The sequence below is a fragment of the Dama dama genome, chromosome 8, assembly GCF_033118175.1.
Source record: "Dama dama isolate Ldn47 chromosome 8, ASM3311817v1, whole genome shotgun sequence".
NCBI lineage: Eukaryota > Metazoa > Chordata > Mammalia > Artiodactyla > Cervidae > Dama > Dama dama.
This window is the reverse complement of record NC_083688.1, coordinates 29998248-30010988: the sequence shown is the minus strand read 5'-3', so window position 1 is coordinate 30010988 and position 12741 is coordinate 29998248. Positions and strand designations below refer to the sequence as shown.

General features: G+C 43.6%; 1 long non-coding RNA gene across 1 annotated transcript in view; it reads left to right on the top strand.

The window, feature by feature from the left end:
* Positions 1–7449, top strand: part of LOC133060439 (uncharacterized) — a 40987-nt gene extending 33538 nt beyond the window's left edge. Inside the window, exons 2-3 of the long non-coding RNA XR_009693767.1 lie at positions 6919–6948; positions 7432–7449. This is a non-coding gene — a long non-coding RNA (uncharacterized LOC133060439). The remainder of the gene's footprint in view (positions 1–6918; positions 6949–7431) is intronic.
* Positions 7450–12741: the final 5292 nt, after the last annotated feature.

Genomic DNA, 12741 nt, shown 5'->3' with positions numbered 1-12741 from the left:
TTTACCCAAACCTGCATAGTTAATGGGGCTTCCCTGATAGCTCAGCTGGTAAAGAATCTGCCTGCAAAGCAGGAGACCCCGGTTCGATTCCTAGGTCAGGAAGATCTGCTGGAGAAGGGATAGGCTACCCACTCTAGTATTCTTGGGCTTCCCTGGTGGCTCAGATGGTAAAGAATGTGCCTGCAATGTTGTACAGTTGGAGTTTGAATCAGGACAGATCTAATTCTAGAGCCCATCTGCAGCTGGTAAGGGGAATGTGGAGAATGCAGTCAGATTTCCATTTGGCAACATGATCTTCATTGGTACCCAGGGAGCATCCTTAGATCAAGCTCACTTCTGACTCTCAGGGTCCATGTCTGAATTGCGAGGCTAGTTGAAAGTTTCTTCAGCATCCCTCCCCATCTTTTAGATCTGGATCTGCTCTAACTGGAGGGTCCAACTTGGAGACTCTCTGAAGTCCCTTCCAGGCTGAGACGGAAGCTGCCTGGGGAGGAGGAGGGATGCAGTTTATGTCTGGAAGCTGCGAAAGAGATACAATTCCCAAGCTTGGATTTACAGTGGGTATCTGGTTGCCTCAGCCTGGAATCTGAACCAAACCATTTTCCATGGGTGAATTAGCTAAACAATCCAGCCCACAAAGGGAGCAGCTCCGCTCTGTCAGTTAACAAGCTCCGAGGGGTGGGGGTGCACCGAGCTTGGAGGGGAGGGAGGAGACTGCTGGCGAGAAATTGACCTCCTCTTGTCTTGCTGCCCTCAGTCCAGCCTCTCTGCTTGGGAACCTGGGTAGGAGGCTGGTCTGATTTCCCTGTGGTCTGAACGGTGGGAATATTTTTTAGTGGCAGATTATACTTTCCCCGAGGTGGTTTGAATTACACCTGCCCCATTTCATTTAATTAGGGCTGGTGCTGCTGTCTATTGTGTCCAGTGGGCCTTCCTGCATGAATAAATAGTAACATGTTTGTTTTCTTTTGGGTGGGGTATTTTTTTTTTTTTTTTTAAATGATGGGGTTGGCAGAAAATAGGAGAGCATAAGAAACTGTGATGAAATCATCAGGAAAGAAGATGTTAGAGGGCAAATTCTCATCCCACTAAGCCTGCAGGGGTGACTCCCCCTCTGCTTCTTCTTGAGCCCACTTTCACACAATGTATTCAGAACCTCCTCTGTTTTCACTTCTATTCTCCAGCCAGGCTTTCTTTCTCTTTGCAATATACCTGGGAATCAGGCATTTCCTCCTTCAGTACTGCTTGTCTTTCCTGCCCCTTCTCATTTTACTGTAGTTTTCCATCCAAATTCTCTTTCTCTCTCTCTTCCTCTCTCAATAGCTTCTGTCTACTATGAAATCATTAATAGGGAACTTGTTGAATAAGTCATGGTATGGTCTTGCCATCGGATGTTATGAAGCCAGGAGAAAGAAAATAAAGAACTCTATATATGTTGACTTGGAACACTTGCCAAGCAACATTGCAAAGAAAAAGATGCAAATAGTTTACTCCTTTTGTAAATAAAGGGCTGCTTGTACGCACACATAGATTTCTGGAAATATACAAAAGAATAGGCAGCAGGGGTTGCTTTTAGGAAAAGGGGATAGAGCCTAAATTTGAAGAGAAATATACTCTTATATTGCATATCTTTCTGAGCTATTTTATATATATATATATATATATATTATATATATATATATTATCATCTGCTTCCCTGCTGGCTCAGACAGTAAAGAATCTGCCTGCAATGCAAGAGACCCAGGTTCTATCTCTGGGTTGGGAAGATTTTCTGGAGAAGGGAGTGGCAATCCACTCCAGTATTCTTGCCTGGAGAATTCCATGGACAGAGGAGCCTGGTGGGCTACAGTCCATGGGGTTGCAAAGAGTCTGACACGACCGAGAGACTAACACTTTCATCTTTCACTTGCATTATCATCTGCATGTATTGGGCATGTATGTATGTATGTATGTATGTATGTATCTGCATGTATGTCAGTGGTAAAGAATCCACCTGCCAAAGCAGGAGACATGGGTTCGATCCCTGAGTTGGGAATATCCCCCGGAGAAGGAAATGGGAACCTACTCCAGTCTTCCTGCCTTAGAAATCCCATGGACAAAGGAGCCTGATGAACTGCAGTCCATGTGGTCGCAAAAAGTCAGACTCAATTTAGTGACTAAACAACAACAACAACAACAACTGCATGTATTACTTTTTCAATGAAGAACTGATTTATAAAAGGAAACATGAAATATGAAAATGTAATATAAGACAATACATATTTTACTACCAAGTGAAGTAGTGATTAAGATCTGGCTTAGAAGATCCAGGTTTGCATCCCAATCCCACCAAATATTAGGTGGGATTATATGTATGATTATAGGTAATTTATTCAATTTTTTCCAATTCTCAATTTCTTCATTTATAAAATGGGGATAATAAAGAAGGCTGAACCCAAAGAATCGATGCTTTCAAATTGTGGTGCTGGAGAAGAGTCTTGAGAATCCCTTGGACAGCTAGGAGATCAAACCAGTCAGTCCTAAAGGAAATCAACTCTAAATATTCACTGGAAGAACTGAAGCTGAAGTTGAAGCTCCAATACTTTATTGTATTATGTGAAAAGCCCACTCACTGGAAAAGACCCTGATGCTGGGAAAGATTGAGGGCAGGAGGAGAAGGGGATGACAGAGGACGAGATGGTTGGATGGCATCACCGACTCAATGAACATGAATTTGAGCAAACTCTGGGAGATGGCAAAGGACAGGGAAGCCTGGCATGCTGCAGTTCATGGGGTCACAAAGAACTGGCACAATTTAGTGACTAAACATGAGGTTTTTAATCTTACAGTTTTCAGGGAAGGATATTTGTTAAATATATGAATAAATGGATTTAAGTTTCAAATTCTTTATATAATTTTCCATGTGAGTAAACGCACAGATCATTAAAAAATTGTTAAGACCATGGATCTTGATTTTCTGCTTAGAAAATGATGGAGCTAGATAAAGAAAACTCTCAGTTCAAAAGAGAGTAAGTGCCTTGTTTACCTAGCATGTTCCTAGAGGCTGTGGGGAGGAATTGTCAACAGCTGAACCTTGAGGGGTGAAGGCAAGTTGGTTGGGCTGCTTGGTGAGGCCATTCTAGTCAGGCAGCAGTGAGGTCCAAGGGACCAAGGAAAGAGTAGAGGATGTTGGTGAAGTGGTGAGTAAACCAATTTGTTAGGAGCAGAAGTTTCTTCCAGAGGGCAATAAATGGAGGCAAAGAGGTTGGAAGCAGCTTGTTGAGGGTCTTAAAGGCCAAACCTAGGGTCTCACAGGGTATCCTAGAAGCAATGGGAGGCACTGCTATTATGATAAGGGAATGGTTTAGCTGTCTATCACAGTAGAATTAATTATGCCCAAACACAGTGGATAAAACAACCATTTGTTATGTTCTCAGAGTCAGATGTGTCAAAGAGTTGGACTGCACAGAGCAGGAATCATCTGTCTTTGCTTCCTAATGACTGAGGCTTTACTAGAAGATTGAAAATTGGTGATGACTTGATGACTGGGGCTGGAATCATCTGAAGGCTTGTTTACTAGTATGTCTGCAATTGATGCTGACTGTCGACTGTGTCCTTGGCGATGTCTGTCTGCCAGGACATGTACTCATGGCTGCTCCTGGAGGCTGGGCTTTCTCTTAACATGGGTTCCAAGGATTAGCATCCCAAGAGAGGCAGAAAGCTGTAATGCCTTTTCTAACGCAACTTCAAAAGTCAGGCAGCGTCTCTCTGCAGATTCTGTTCATCAAGACATCGGCAAACTCTTGACCGATTACTAGGGGAGGGAAAGTAGAGTCTACATCTTAATGGAGGAACAGTATATGGGACCAAGCATCTTGTTAGCCTCATTTTTTCAAAATACAACCTGCTGTAAAGAGTGACATGGGAAAAGCCATTCATTTAAAACAAATATTTGTAGAATGTCTGTTATGTCTTAGGTATCATACTAGAGACTAGGGATAGAATGACAAGTAAAAATTGACATCATTCCAACCTCCTAGAGCTGACAGTCTTGTGGTTGAGACAGACATTAATCAAACCATCATACCAAAAATATAAAAATTTGACAATGTAATCCTGGAGGGAAACAGGGGTCTATGAGCTCATATAATAGAGTGTGGATTTTACACAGTCAGAGAGGGCAAGAAAGTTTCCCTTAAGGAAGTGATGTTAAGGCTCACAACTGAAGGATTATAGAAGAAGAGCAAGCAGAGTGGCCAGGAAGTGGGTTTTCTGTGTGAAGGTCCCATGACAGATGGGAGAAGGTGTGTGTGATGACTATTCATATAGCCCTGATGAGAGAGGACAGTGGCAAAGAGAATTAATAGCCATCTGTTCTATGGAGAGAGAAGTTTTATTTTATTTTTTAAAATTTTATTTATGTGTTTCTTTATTTTTGTTTTTGGTTGCCCTGGGTCTTCGCAGCTGTGGGTGGGCTTTCTCTAGTTGCAGTGAGTGGGCGCTACCCTCGAGTTGTTGCACATGGGCTTCTCTTCTCGGTGGCTTCTCTTGTTGTGGAGTATGGCTCTTGAGTGCGGGTGTCAGAAGTTGTGCTGCAAGGACTGAATTGCTCCGTGGCAAGTGGAATCTTCCCAGACCGGAGATGGAACCCATGTCCCCTGCATTAGCAAGCAGATTCTTAACCACTGGACCACCAGGGAAGTCCAAAAGAGGAATTTTTAAAGAAAGAATCAGCCAGCTGTACATGGGGAACTTAGGAGAAGTGAGGGGTCAAATGTTTCTATATGGTTTCAGGTCAGGATGAGAACAAGGATGATGCTACCATGAATGAGAGTTAAGGAGTCAGAACAGGGAATAATTTAGAGGGTAAGAAATTGTGTTCCGGTTGAGAGATGTTGAATCTGAGGCAGTAGTAATATGAAATAACAGAGATATGGGTAGGTAGTTGATTTGTCTGAACAGGTAAGGAATGGAGCTATAGCTTTTGAAGCTATTGATAAAAAATTGAGAGATGAAACCATAAGCATGAGTTAAATTTTCAAAGAAAGAGGAGGAAGGAAGCCAAACAAGTAGACGATGAGAATGGTCTGAGACAGAACAGGGGTAGGGAGTCATCTGGAAAATCAAAAGGGAAAAACATCTCAGGAGGAAGAGGTGGTCCATGATGCCACATACAGCAGCCAGGGCAAGAAGATCCAGCCCTGGACAAAAGCCCATAGGGCAAAGAATCTATCTGCCATATGGGCTTCCCAATTCCTAGGTTGGGAAGATCCCCAGGAGAAGGGAATGGCTACCCACTCCAGTATTCTTTTTTTTTTTTTTTTTTTTTAAAAAAAGTTCATAGAAAAGAAGAGGAGAGAGGATAAGAGTTCATAACATTGTTTCCTTTTTAAAAAAGTTTTATTTATTTTTATTTATTTATTTTAGTTGGAGGCTCATTACTTTACAATATTATAGTGGTTTTTGCCATACATTGATATGAATCAGCCTCTCCAGTATTCTTATCTGGATAATTCTATGGACAGAGGAGCCTGGTGGGCTGCAGTCCATGGGATTGAAAAGAGTCAGACATGCCTAAAGGACTAACACTTTCACTTTTCGTACCAAGCTAAATGGTTTGGTATAGAGTTTTCCCAGGGACTGGAGACAGAAGGAAGTTGTAGGGTAAGTAAGAGTAGAGAGGGTGGTGAGGAACAGAAGGCAGATGATGGGAGTGGCTTCAAAACTTCGTCAGTAAAAGAAGGGACCAAGCTTTGGGGAGAAATCACAGTCAGGTCAAGGAGGCTGGATAAGTTCGAGGAGACCTACTTTCATGAGAGAACAAGAGGATGGTGCTGGAAAATGCCGGACAAGGAGCTAGGATGTGGTGGAAGGCAATGCCTTTGGGACTTGGGCTATCACTCTTTGCCTAAGGATTCTCTACTTATATTTTAAAAGGATGGCAACCCCACAGGGTCGTGGTTAGAGAAGACCTTGTCAGCTAGAGAGGTATAAACCGAGTAAAGATTAATTAGTGTTTTTTTTTTTTTTTTTTTTAAAGACCATGGAATCTTAGCTTATTATTTTCTGCTCTGGTCGAATAAATAGAGGGACCATACCCACCCACTCCAAACTCTTCCTTCTTGTCCACTCCCAGTGTCTCCTTTATATTTTTGTTTTTAATTTTATTGAAGTATAGTTGATTTACAATGTTATATTATTTTCAGGTGAATGAATGTTTTAAATCCATTCCTGCCAAGTAACTAATGTCAAATTATAGCTGGAAACCACTCATCCATATAAAGTTTTGCCTTAACTTTCCCTAATAATTAAAAAAAAATTTAATGTTAAAAATCCCTCCAAAGATGTCTCCTATACTCTCATCATGGCATTTACAATACTGCTTTGAAATGTTTTACCTCAAATGTTTACATACTCCTCTCTCTTAACTTGCCCCCATCTCTCCAGGCCAAGGGTTGTGTCTTATTTGTCTTAGACTCACTCATGATATTCACAAGATAATTGCAAATTTATTAAAAAAATTATTCTTAGTGAATAATCTTCATTCAGTTCTTTTAGTCAGTCTCCATGACTTTGCATAGTCTCATTGAGAGATGAGGTCAACATCTATATTTGAGGCTCTTAAGCCTGTGAGGCAAAGGCCAAATGACCCTCTTGCCATGATAGTTTTCCCAGTCATCCCCTAATCCTGCCTGGCCCGCTGCAGGGCACTGTGGCATACAAAAGACAATACATGCGCTGTTTCCTGAGCTTGGAACACAATGTTCATGGACATCCCTTTCACATCATCCTTCACTTCTTTATTCAAAACACTTTGGAGTGGCCTTCTCTGCCACCTCCAACTCCCTTCTCAGCTTTATTTTTCTCCATCGCACTTATTATTACTCAATATTTTATACACATTGCTCACTTGTTTTATTGTCTGTTCTTCTCTTATAGAATGTGAGTCCCAGGAAGGCATGAATGAAGGTATGTGGCTTATATTTGGAATAACAAAAAAAGACCACAAACTGGGTGGCTTACACAGCAAAAATGTATTATCCCCCAGAACTGGAGGCTAGAACTTTGAAATCAAGGTGTTGGCAGGTTGGGTTCCTTCTGTGAGCTGTGACAGAGAATCTGTTCAAGCCTTTCTCCTAGCTTCTGGTAGCCTCAGGAGTTCCTTGGCTTGTAGACAGCATTCTTCCTGTTTTGACATTGCCTTTTCTTTGTGTGTGTCTGTGTCTAAATTTCCCCTTTAATAAGGACACCAGTCATACTGGGTTAGGATTAGGGCCCGTCCTAATGACCTCATTTTAACTTGATCATCAACAAAGACCATTCTCCAAATAAGGTCACATTCATAGGTACTGGAGGTTAGGATTTTAACATTTTTGGGGGAGAAGGGTGTTACAATTCAACCCATGATGAATATTTATTGAATAATTAAGTGAGGTCACTTCTTTTCTTTAGGAAGAAGATGGACCATGTGAAGGTAGAACTGATGTTGGCATACCTTGGTGAATATGTGACAAGCATCTGCTGAAGGCCTGGTAGGGCGGGAGGGTGATGAGGAGGGAGGCTGGAACTGCTGAGCCATGAAAGGCAGGGACTATCTGCAGCCAGACTGAGACAAGGGTGCCCTTCAGGCTCAGCAAAGCAGAGACCAGGCAAGGCTCAGAGAGGTCATCAGGGCAGTGCAGAGAGCTCTGCAAGGAGATCTGAAGCCAGAGCTCGTTCTGAAAACATCCAAGAATCACACCAAGCTTGGCAGTAGAGAGCTTGACCTTCTCATGATCTAGAAGGATGAGCAACTTGGTTTAATGTCTTACCTGGGTCACAGGTGAGCCTGGGAACTAGGAGCTGAGTGCCCTGTGTGTTGTCTTATGTCATGTGATGATAGAATTCTGGGCCATGTGATCTGCCCGCGTCCATGCTTTGATATATTATTTTCTTTTCCTTTAACTTCTTTTTCTCTTGGTGAAAGTTAGTTTTGTCCTTTCTAACTTTTCCTTGGCTGATCTAAGGGGAAAGGGAACTGCTGTTGGTGAGACCAGTTGGGGAGGTTGAAAGCTCCGTGTGGCTGGGAAGCAGCCAGCCCAGTTTGAGAGGACAAGGAGATGGGAGCAGATAGACTCGGGAGGGGCCAGACCCAATGGGTTGACCGCTGAGCCTTTCCCATTTGAGGTTTTTAATTCACAAGATATAGAACCAGAAAAAAATGTAAAAAGCTCGTCTGTGGCCTCCTGCTGACGTAATATCACTGGACCAAGAAGGCAGTTACACACATAGTCACCGTGGCACAGACTCAGCATCCAGGACATATGAACCTTAATTCAGTTCGAGGAGCAACTATCAATCATCAGTCAGCAATACCTAGACCTGGGATTCAGAGATAAGCTAACAACCTAGAAGAGGAGGAGCTTCCCTGGTGACTCAGAGGTTAAAGCGTCTGCCTGCAATGCGGGAGACCTGGGTTCAATCCCTGGGTCAGGAAGATCCCCTGGAGAAGGAAATGGCAACCCACTCCAGTGTTCTTGCCTGGAGAATCCCATGGACAGGGGAGCCTGGTGGGCTACAGTCCACGGGGTCACAGAGAGACACGACTGAGTGACTTCACTTAGAAGAGGAGACATGCATGTAAATAAAAGTTCAGCACCACAGGGAAAGTGTCACATGAGGTACAGAGGTTGCCTCTATTCGTTTCTTAGGGCTGTCATTAACTAAGAACCAGAAACTCGGTGGGACAATAGGAAAGTATTGTCTCACCACGTGGAGGCCAGAAGTCTGAAATCAAGGTATTGGCAGGCTCATGCCCTCTCCGATGCTCTAGAGGAGAACCAGTCCTTGTCTCTTCTAGATTTTGGTGTTTGCCAGCAATCTTGGTGTCCCTTGACTTGTAGGTGGATAACTCACTCCAAACACGTGGTCGCCTTCTCCCTAGACCTCACACCATCTTCCCTCCATACATGTCTGTCTCTGTGTCCAGATTTCCCCTTCTGATAGAGAACCCCAGTCATTCTGGATCAGGGCCCACCTTAACGACCTTGTTTTGACTTGATTACCTCTGTGAAGACCATATTTTCAAATAAGGTCACATTCTGAGTACTGGGGGTTAGGACCGAACTTGTTTCTTTTCGGAGCAGGGATACAATTCAATCCATTGTTGTTTAGTCACTAAGTCACGTCCGACTCTTTTGCGACCTCATAGACTGTAGCCCGCCAGGTTCCTCTGTCCGTGGGATTCTTCAGGCAAGAATATAGCAGTGGGTTGTCAGTTCCTTCTCCAGAGGATTGTACTGACCCAGGGATCGAATCCAGGTCTCTCACACTGCAGGCAGATTCTTTCCTGTCTGAGCCATCAGGGAAGCCCCCATGACATCAGCATAATACTACCTAATTCAGTGTTGTCCTGGGTATTGGATAAGATCAATATACATTTTGTTAACATTGGAGTGCTACGTGCATTCCTGTGTGCTCAGTCACTTCAGTTGTGTCTGACTCTTTTCGATCCTATGGACTGTAGCCTGCCAGGCTCTTCTGTCCATGGGATTCTCCAGGCAAGAATCCAAGAGTGGGTTGCCATGCCCTTCTCCAGGGGATCTTCCCAACCCAAGGATCAAACTCGTGTCTCCTGTGTTTTCTGGATCACAGGTGAATTCTCTACCGCTGAGCCACTGGAGAAGCCCCTAGAGTGCTGTGTATAGAGAAGTTATTTGGACTCTTGGTAGAGCTAAATCAGATCATCTCCTCTTTCATTCTTTCTCTTTTGAGCAGGATCTTCTAAAACAAGGGGTCTATAGCCCATGGCCCACAGGCCAAAACTGTCCTGTCTCCTGTGTTTGTATAGCCCATAGGCTGAGAAAGACTTTTACATCTTTAAAAGGCTGGGGGGGGGGGGGTGGAATCAAAAGAATAATATTTCATGACATGTGAACGTGATATGAAATTCAGATTTCCATGTCAATAAATGAAGTCATATCAGGGTATGGCCACACCCATTGGTTGATGTCTGTGGCTGCTTTTGCGTTACTAGAGCAGAGGTGAGCGGCCGCGGCAGACACTGTACGGCCCTCAAAGCCCAACATATTTACAGTCTAGTCTTTACAGAAAAAGTTTGCTGCCCCTGCTCGAGAATAATAAAACTAAGCAAATAGAAACTCTGAGCCAAGACCCAGTCTTTGAACATTCACTTTGGCTGTATGCACACCCCTTAAATCTTTGGGTCTTTGCAACGTCACTCTAGCTCTGACTTCTTGGAGTCTTAGAGGAGCAGCCTGAGCTTCTCTTGACTGGGGCTGACTTCACGTAGCTCCCAGGGGGAGCCCCAGGGTAGGGTGGTCTCCAGATCTGCCCTACAGGAGAGTTGCAGAGCCACACAAATCCGATCCTGCCTGCTGCACCTCCATCATGGAAGTTGCCTCATGTCAGCTGTTGGTGGACTTCGCCTACTGAGAGATCTCCTTTTAGACATAATCACCTTTTTATATACATGTAGCTCTCTAAACGCCTCTCCCACCCCAGAGCTTTGCCTGGTGATTGAAAGGAGCTAATCCAACAAATGGCATGATCATCTCTGAATGGCCTCAGTTTATCACCTGGACAAGCACAGAGGGTTCCACCCTGAGCTTCTCTTTGTTGTAGCAACAGGTGCTCAGGAAGTGGATGGGGGTGGTTGAGGAGGAGGATGGGTTTAAGGGCCGGAATGGGGCGATAGGAGGGAGGCTGTGGAATGCTCTTTGGGGGGGAGCTTTAGAAATAGGATCAGCTTTGCTAGTTTGGAATGGTCTGGGACACAATCCTCGCAGGACTCAGGGGTGGCAGATGACACCAGAACCCGTCGAAGTTCTGAAAAATAGTCCATGACAGATGTAAGTGTTGTCTGTCCTAAACTGAGAGTTCTTAAAGAATTTTCTGAAAAAGTAATAAGGGAAAAAAGATTCTAAGGGAAAAAGGATTCTAAGGGAAAATCTATTTTTCTTTATATTTTTTGGTTTTGTATATGACTTAATCTCTATGGCACAAGCCAGGTGAGAGACCACATCGTCTACCTAGTCCTGTCTGACAAGAGGGTTCCAGGAGGCTTCCAGAATGGTTACAGGTTTGTGTACAGCTGAGTCCCTTTGCTGTCCACTTGAAACTCTCACAACATTGCTAATCAGCTATGCTTGCGTGCATGCTAAGTCGCTTCAGTCATGTCCGACTCTTTGTGACCCCCCCTGGACTGTAGCCAACCGGGATCCTCTGTCCAGGCAAGGACACTGGAGTGGGTTGCCCTGCCCTCCTCCAGGGGACCTTCCAGGTGCAGGGATCAAATTCACATCTCTTATGTCTCCTGCTTTGGCAGGCAAGTTCTTTATCACTAGAGCCGTCTGGGAAGCTTGTTAATCAGCTATACTCCAATACAAAATAAAAAGTTTTTTTTAAAAAAAGGAGCCTAGGAACTTTTCATATGTCTCAAATGCTGATTTTTTTTGAGATGTTATGTTTAAACATTACTGTAAAATTTGATATTGGGATGTCTGGAACTAAAGTTCAGAGAAAGCAGTCTGGCATAGGGCAGCTATTGGTAAAATTTTTTTGGAAAGATCTAGATGGTAAACAGTACAGGTTTGCAGGTCATGTGGTCACTGCTGCAGCTATTCAACTCTGCTGTTGTATAAAAGCAGGCACAAGTCATATGTAAATAAATGACTCTGACTGTGTGTTAATAAAACTTTATTTACAGAAGCAAGTGGCCAGCCAGATTTGGCCATGGGCTTTAGTTTGCTGATCCCTGGTAGAGAGTTTTATCCTCTTCTATATTAGCTTTCTTTGCTTTCCCTAGAAGATGCTAGGGACCATTTATTGGAGTCCATACGTCAAGGCTGTATATTATCACCCTCCTTATTTAACTTATATGCAGAGTACATCATGCAAAATGCTGTGCTGGATGAAGCACAAACTGGAATCAAGATTGCCAGGAAAAATATCAACAACCTCAGATATGCAGATGACACCACCCTTATGGCAGAAAGCAAAGAGGAACTGAAGAGCCTCTTGATGAAAGTGAAAGATGAGAGTGAAAAAGCTGACTTAAAACTCCATATTCAAAAAACAAAGATCATGGCATCTGGTCCCATCACTTCATGGCAAATAGACGGGGAAACAATGGAAACAGTGACAGACTTTATTTTTTTGGCTCCAAAATCACTGCAGATGGTGACTTCAGCCATGAAATTAAAAGATGCTTGCTCCTTGGGAGAAAAGCTATGACTAACCTAGACAGCATATTAAAAGCAGAGACATTACTTTGCTGACAAAGGTCTGTCTAGTCAAACTATGGTTTCTCCAGTAGTCATGTATGGATGTGAGAGCTAGACCGTAAAGAAGACTGAGCAACGAAGAACTGATGCTTTTGAAGTGTTGGAGAAGACTCTTGAGAGTCCCTTGGACTACAAGGAGATCAAATTAGTCAATCCTAAAGGAAATCAGTCTTGAATATTCATTGGCAGGACTGATGCTGAAGTTGAAGCTCCAATACTTTGGCCACCTGATGGGAAGAACTGACTCATTGAAAAGACCCTGATGCTGGGAAAGGTTGAGGGCAGGAGGAGAAGGGGACAAGAGAGGATGAGAAGGTTGGATGGCATCACCAACTCAATGGACATGAGTTTGAACAAGTTCTGGGAGTTGGTGATGGACAGGGAGGCCTGGCGTGCTGCAGTCCATGGGGTCACAAAGAGTTGGACATTACTGAGCAACTGAACTGAACTGAACAAATGCTAGAGCAGAGAGAGTGTG